Genomic DNA, 7,957 nt, shown 5'->3' on the forward strand with positions numbered 1-7,957 from the left:
GCTTGTAGCCCATGGTAAGACTTGTTTTACTTCTGAGGTAAAAAGCCATGGGAGAGTTTTGAGTAGTGGAATGAGTAACTTGAGCTGCTGAGCTGAGAACAGACTGCAGAGCTGTGAGGGTGGCAGCCGTTGGGGGGGGGGGGCGGCGGGGGGGTATAGGACACTTTTGCAGTGGCCCAGGTGACAGAAATGATAGAAACTTGATAGTGTCAGGAGAAGTGCTGAGAAATGGTTATTATCCTAGATACACTGTCACAGAAGAACCAATGAGACTCTCTGAGGGATCGGAGGTGAAAATGAGAGAAGGAAGAGAACCAGGGGTGACTCCTGGGTGTCTAGCCTGAGCATCTGGAAAAAAGAAATTGCTACTGACTGAGATGGGGAAGACTAAGGGAAAAGCAGGTTTGGTCTGGAAAAATCAAGAGTCTGGTTCCTACAGATTGTTGCCCACTACGAAACCCTCACATCGGTTATAAAACCATGGCAACAGATGTTGAGAGGTTGCAGATTCTAAATTTCATATGGCATATCAAGGGATCCAGAATAGCCAGAATCATCTTGAAAAACAGAATAAAGTGGACTCACACTTCTCAATTTGAAAACTTACTACAAGGCTACAGTAACCAAGGCCGTACGGCACCAGAATAAGAGCAGGAAGAGCAACACACACAGATCAACAGGGTAGAATTTAAAGATAAAAAATACACCCTCACATTTACAGTCAATCACTTTCCAACAGAGGCACCAAGACCATTCAAAGTGGGAAAATAGCCTTTTCAACAAATGGTACCAGGAGAACTGGATATCAATATGCAAAAGGATAAATTTGGAGCCCAACCTCATACTGTACATTAGAAAAATGTGTTAAAGATTGAAATGTAAAAGCTAAAACTCTAAAACTCTTAGAAGAAAACAGACATAAATCTTTATGACTTGCCATATGGCAATGTTTTCTTAGATTTGACACCAAAAGCATAAGCAACAAAAGAAAAATAAATTAATTATACTTCATTAAAATTCACAGCAAAGCAGGCCATGAAAATTAAGGGAGGGAAGGAGGGAGGGAGAAAGGAAGAAAGTGTGAATAAAAGCAATATAAAATACAGAAGAGAATGATCCTCAGTCAAGTTCTTTCAGCATTACATTAACCTTTTTCACTTCCAACCACCTGCAGAAACCCTGTATTCCAGACTGTGCCCCACCCCAAGCAAGTTTTTAAGAAGGGAAAAAAAGGATCAGGAACAGTGAAGCATCAACAAATTAAATCAGCAATAATTACAGAAATTTTTTAAGGCATAATACTCCTCACCCTTCCCAACATGGGACTGGTGAGCCAACCATGAAGTGAGAATCCATCCAGTAGAGGAAAAACAGCTGTTAGCCCATGCTAAGGAAGAGAGCCCTGCGGCAGAAGATTCTGAGGCCATGTGGCCAGGTGGCCAGCGGGAACCAGAGGCTGGGAAGCCAAAGTCAAGGGCTCGCAAGATTGCCTTCTCTTCAGGCCTTTGTGTAATCCGTGGTCCGTTGGGATACAGACAAGCCTTCAGCAATAGTCACTGAAATCCGTCATCACATCAGTACTAAAACCTCAGTACCTGAGGACCTGGCTGCCAGGTAGTTTTCTGTCCAACTGACAGAAGAAAGGAGAACCCTCTCCCACCACTCCAGTTTGCTGTCCACACCCAGACCAACAAAGGTGGTGTAAAAATGTTTAATAATGCAACCGAAATCAGCAAGAGGGAGGAAAGAACTAAAGGTCAGTGCTAGAGGCCTGGGACCTTCCTCGTCTCCTCCCAGTGAAGTTTCCTCCCCCTCTGTTGGGGACCCTCACACCTGGATGCTACCCACAGTTGACCTCAGCTTCCCACTCCAACCTGGGACTACACTGCATCAGCGCTTCGCGCCAAAGCATACCCCCATACCCGGCGGTTGTCATCGTGGGGTCGGCACGATGGACATCCAGGGCCTGGGAGCAGCAAAGCAACTTTCCTGACTAGCTAGCTCAGCCTCCCAGAGGCGGGGAGAGAAGAAGCCGCAGCCTCCAGCCCAGCCCCAGGGCCGGACGCGCCAGTCGCCCGCTGCCCGGCTCAGCCCTCTGGGATGAAGTGGAACCGGCGGGCGCAGGTGGCCGGAGCGCGCCTCCCCGACTAAGAGCAGCCGCCTGCCTTACCTGGCTCAGCCCGCTGTCCCCACGCTGCTCTGCCTCCTTGCACACTGCGCCAACCTGCTGCCGTCCTTTTTTGGGTCTTTGGCGGGTATTTTCCGTCTGGCCCCACATCACTTCCCGTAAAGGAGAGCGAGGTGGGGCGGGACCTCCTCTTCACCCTCCACCTCCCGCTTCCTCCTGTCACCTCGGGGAGCACCCCCTCCCCCCGACTCCGCGCGGGTGGTGGGCTGGCGCCGCCTCTTGCGCAGCTCCCAGACCCGCTGCACCTGCTGGGTGGTCCTCTGAGCCAGGGAAAGGGCCCGCTCGCCTCCTTTGGCCCCAGCAAGGTCTCCACTGCCCCTTCCTGGAAGGCGCAAAACCTTAGGACAAGTTGTCGTTTAGGACACAGGGTGACTTTTACAAACTGCTCCAGAATCCGTGCGCTGCGAAGTATGGTTTGGTGACTCTTAACAAAACTTCTCCTCCAAAAGCCATTTTCTAACAGTGTTTCGTAGGGCATCAGATCAGTGTCTCCACCTGGTAGCGAGAAGTGCTGAGCAAAGTCTGCCCGCCCGGGGTTCCTGAAGTCCTGCGGGCTCCTCTAGGGCCAGCTGTGCGCCGGGTGTCCAGCTCTGACGCTGTCCATCCCGCCCCGCCAGCTTCTCTTCAGTAGGCCTGGACATGGCCTTCTTAGGACAAAGGAAAGCTCTGGCATTTTTGGAAATGATAGGGGGGAAAGTACATGTATTTCTGGAATAAAATGACAAACGGGGTTTCTGGTCGTGCAACCTAGTTCTGATTATAAAATCACTCCAAATTAAATTTCTAAGAGTGTTAGAGCAATTCATTTTTGTTCTTTTTTAAAAAAGCAACACACACACATACACACACACACACACACACACACACACACAGTAAGAAGAAATCTGTGAGCTTTTGCTGCCCCCCAGTGCTTCCTTCTCCCAACTCCAACAGGTTTGTGTGGGCCTGCTGGGACCTGCAACTGGGAACAGGTTTGGGGCACCGGGTCCCCACTCCGAGGCAGTCAAATTTCTCCTCCAGGGGTCTAGGCATGTCTATGCAATGGCCTTGGGCCTACCTCCATGGACTCTCAGGCAAAGCACTTCTGAACCAAATAATGCCACTTTTAAACAATGCAAAATGGCTGGATGCCCTAGTCCAGCTTCTCCTCTCATCTGTTCTCTCTCACCGATCTGCCTCTACTTGCACCACAAATTCCAGCTGCCCCCACCCACCTGCCCAACCCCATCATCCTTCCAATCTGTAACTACTTGCAGTTTGGATCACAGGACCATTACCTTCTCAGATGTGTGCCTAATTTACAAAATCACATGTAGAATAACCATTGCCAGATATTGAATATACATTCAATGTAGTATTTCCAGGTAGCTGTAACATGGTGATCTCAGAGTAAGGAACAACAGATTTTGCCATAGGGTGATGGTTTCAAGGAATGTCCCCCCATTGAGAGAAGGGCCAACAGACTGCTGTTGGTTGAGGGTAAGACAGGAAAAGTGGCCCCATGCCAACGTGTGGAGAAAGAAACAGCACTGGGAGTCACTGATCAGCTAAGACATGGAGTGGCCAACAATGCAGCACCTGCGAGTGGCTGATAAGATACTGGAAGATGCCCCTCTCCAGCCCTCCCCACTTCTGCCCTCAGCTAGGGCTGTCACCAGGAGTTTACCAGCTGGATCAGAAAACAGTGTTTAGATTCCTGTTAAAGGTGAGATGATATGGTATTTGTCTTTCACCACCTGGCTTATTTCACTTAGGATAATGCTTTCCAGTTCCATCCATGCTGTTGCAAAGGGTAGGAGCTCCTTCTTTCTTTCTGCTGCATAGAGTTTCATTGTATAAATGTACCATAGTTTTTTAATCCACTCATTTACTGATGGGCACCTAGGTTGCTTCCAGCACTTGGCTATTGTAAATTGTGCTGCTATGAACACATAACCAAAGATACTGAAATTGAGAACAGGCTGACAGTGACCAGAGGGGAGAGGGGAGGGAATTTCAGGGAAAAAGGGGAAGGGTTTGCGGGAACCAGTATAAAGGACACATGGACAAAAACAAGGAGGGGTGGGGTGGGAAAGGGAGGGAGGTGGGGAGGGCTGGGGGGATGGGCTGGGATGGGGTAAAAGGCAGAAAACTGTACTTGAATAACAATTAAAATAAAATAAAGTTTAAAAAATTTTTTACACTAATAAAATAAAATAGATCCAACAGTTAACCATTAACCACTAAAATACTCCCAGTTAACCTATGATCATGTGACAGAACATTCCTAGTAGATGACAAATGATTTAGTGAAAATAAAAGATTTCACATTCAGAAAAAAAAGACAGTGGTGCTATGGCCCATTTATTCATTCAGTGAGTCAAGTATTAGGTACTGGAAATGCAAAAATGAATGAGATAAGTTGGTCTCTGCCCTTAGGGAACTTGAAAGACCTAGTAAGCAGTTAACTTCAGTGCGGTCAGATAAAACCCCTGGTAAGGAAGGTAAAGCCTGCCACTGAACACAGATTAATGACATCAAATCCAGACTTCCCAGAAAAAGCAATCTTCCCAGAAAAAAGCAATGTATAATTTTTAAAGTACATCAAAAAAACTATCGAGAGTAAAATACAATCCATGGGATGGGAGAAAATATTTACAAATCGTATACCTGATAAGAATGTAGTATCAGGCTGTATACAGAACTCTTACAACTCAACGACAAAGAAGACAAACAACCCAATTAAAAAGTGGGCAAAGGACTTCCATAGACATTTTCCAAAGAAAACATAAAAATGGTCAACAAGCATATGAAAAGATGTCCAATGTCTTAGTCTTTAGGGAAATGCAAATCAAAGCCATAATGAGATACTACTTCACACCCACTAGGTTGGCCATAACTTTTTTTTTTTTAAAGAAAAGAAAAATAAACCCTGGCTGGTATGGCTCAATGGATTGAGCACTGGCCTGTGAACTGGAGTGTCACTGGTTCAATTCCTGATCAGGGCACATTCTCCAGGTTATGAGCCAGGTCCCCAGTTGGGAGTGTGCAAGAGACAACTGATTGATGTATCTCTTGCACATCGATGTTTCTCTCCCTCTTTCTCCCTTACCCTCTCTCTAAAAAATAAATAAATAATTGTTTAAAAAAGAAAATTGTGTGAGTGAGGATGTGGAGAAATTGGAACCCCTGTACGTTGCTAATGGGAATGCAAAATGATGGCGTTACTTTGGAAAATAATTAGGCAATTCTTCAAAAAGTTAAACAGAGAATTACCATGTGCCCCCCAATATTAAAAACATGTATTCTAACAAATATTTGCACCTGAACGTTTATAGAGGCACTACTTACAATCATCAAAGGTGAAAACAACCTAAATGTCCATCAGTGGATGAACAAATAAACAAATTGTGGTATATACATACAGAGGAGTATTATTCCGCTATACAAAGTATAAACAGTGGTACCTTGGCATTCATTAATTTGTTCCAGAATTTGTGGCAGGCAAGCAACAAGTGATAAAGCATTTTCTTTTTCGGGGCAGCATTATGACTCATACAAGTTCTAGCAAGTGCAACGAGCCCCAAGCAAGTGCCGAGTGTTGAAACATTTTTTCTCATCAAAATGCAGTGAGTACCGGGTTTGAGGAGTTCTGTAGCCAACGAGTACCAAGGTAACTGAAGCACTGATACATGCTACAGTATGGATGAACCTTGAAAACGTTATGCTAAGTGAAGGAAGCCAGTCACAAAGGGTCACAGCATGTATGATTCCATTTAAATGAAGCATGCAGAAGAGGCAAATGCACAGAGACAGAAAGCAGACTGGTTGCCAGGGGCTGGGCCCATGGGGAACACAGAGTGACTGCTGCTGCACAAGGAGCTTCTTTTTGGGAAACGAAAATGTCCTGAACTGGATAGAGATGAGTTGCACGACTCTCCAAATGTAGTACATGCCACAGGTCTGTACAATTTTAAAAGGTTAACAGTTAATTTTTTCATGTGAATTTTGTTTCCATTTTCAGAAAAAAAAGTATTTGGTCTAGCAGAGAAAAAAATGAGACAGAAAGTAAGGAAGTGCTCAAAGAACGACATGCACCTGTCGGAAGGACATAGGGTCCCTCCAGGGAGAGGGCTGCTCCTCAGCTAAGGACTTACCTATTTTTATTAGGACTGTGAATGTTGCTGCTTTTAAGATACATTAACAGAATTTTTCAAAAATGACCGCTCTGAACACTGTGGTTGTCAAAGTATATTCTTAAGGTAGGTATTTTATTTTATTTTTTTAGATTTTATTTATTTATTTATCTTTAGAGGGGAAGGAGAGAGGAAGAGAAACATCAATGTATGGTTGCCTGTCATGAGTCCCCTGCTGGGAGTTGGCCTGCAGGGAACTGGCCTGCAACCCAGGCATGTGCCCTGACTGCGAATGGAACCGCGATTCTCTGGTTCGCAGGCCTGTGCTCAATCCACTGAGCTATGCCAGCCAGGGCTTAAGATAGGTATTTTATACCTACTTGTAATTTTTAGAAATCTTGTTTTGTATTTGTTAAACTGAACACAATTTTTAGACAATGTTTAATATTACTTGTTATATACAAAATAAACATTTTTTTTAAAAAAAAGGCATTATACTCACCTGGCAGGAGAGATACCATGATTGAGTAAGCGGTCTTCCCAGCACATCCACTGCACTTCGAATGTGCTGACCCCTGTGATTTCCCCAAATGTGGGAAACTCGACTGCATAATTTGTGGTGGTGGGGAATGTGTTTGCAGTCTCCCCTGGCTAAAAAGTTAAATAGAATAAAATATATATATGTATTTTTAAAAGGATCAGTAGCCAGTTTGAAGGGGCTCCAACTGGGCAAATCTGGGACAATCTGAACATTAAAATAAGTCACTATAGTGACGGTCAGGATTGGCTTTGTGGTCATGCAATTTGTAGTCACACAGGGCTGTGCACTCAGAATTTAGTGCTCTGGAGTTACCATCATAGAATTCTTGATAATTTCATCTTTAAATCCATGTTTTATAAGTGAAATCTGATGGCACAATAAAACATGCTGGGGGCTTGGAGTCTGCTCACACATGGTTCTGACTCCTATAGCTGCCCAACTCCTCACCCCTGGGTTTCAGCCAGCCTTGCATTCACGGTCTTGCTCCAGGGTACGGACACCTCGCTCTAGGTGAGAGCTTCCCTCGGCTGAGGGAAGCCCACATTCCACCATCACCTTCCACTAGGGCACGAGTGCAGGAGGAGTTAAGGGTTGGGCATGTGCCCCACAGCACCATGGAAGATGGGCAAAAAGTGTCACAAGACATTCCCTGTACCACACATCAGGGGCTTCCTTTCACTACCACCAGGAATCAAGAATGTCCGGGCACGGATGTTGTAATCCCCTGGGACTTGCTGTAGTTGGAGTGGCGGACCGTGAGGAGACTAACCTCCTCATCCGCACCTGGGGCCCTGCATTTCGATTTTGCATTGGGCCCCACAAATCATGCAGTCAGCCCGATGATAGTCATAGATTGTAACACAGGGAATAAAATAGGAATCTGAAAATCATGCTGACACATCATTTCTACAATATTCCTACCGGAAATGCACAACCTGAATCTGTGGAATCACGCGGAAGCATTAAACAAACCCAAATTAAGAAACACTTTATAAAATAAATCAGTGTCCCTAAAAAAATGTGTCGATGTCATGAAAGACAATGACCGAGGAACTACTCCAGAATAAATGAAACCAGAGACATGGCAACCAAACTCAAATGTGATCCTGGATT

At 45.2% G+C, this 7,957-nt stretch overlaps 1 protein-coding gene and 1 pseudogene across 2 annotated transcripts in view; one reads left to right on the top strand and one right to left on the bottom strand.

Annotated features, from left to right (window-relative positions):
- The window catches only part of RAB27A (RAB27A, member RAS oncogene family), a 69,950-nt gene extending 67,599 nt beyond the window's left edge, over positions 1 to 2,351 (bottom strand). Inside the window, exon 1 of one of the 2 annotated variants that reach the window (XM_037053935.1) lies at positions 2,171 to 2,351. The gene's annotated coding sequence lies outside the window, so the exon portion shown is untranslated. The remainder of the gene's footprint in view (positions 1 to 2,170) is intronic. The other variant, XM_037053934.1, reaches the window with a different exon arrangement.
- Positions 2,352 to 6,797: 4,446 nt separating this feature from the next.
- On the top strand, positions 6,798 to 6,952 carry LOC118992672 (uncharacterized; annotated as a pseudogene).
- Positions 6,953 to 7,957: the final 1,005 nt, after the last annotated feature.

Source organism: Sturnira hondurensis, unplaced genomic scaffold, assembly GCF_014824575.4.
Source record: "Sturnira hondurensis isolate 20B ecotype Veracruz unplaced genomic scaffold, ASM1482457v3 Scaffold0008196, whole genome shotgun sequence".
NCBI lineage: Eukaryota > Metazoa > Chordata > Mammalia > Chiroptera > Phyllostomidae > Sturnira > Sturnira hondurensis.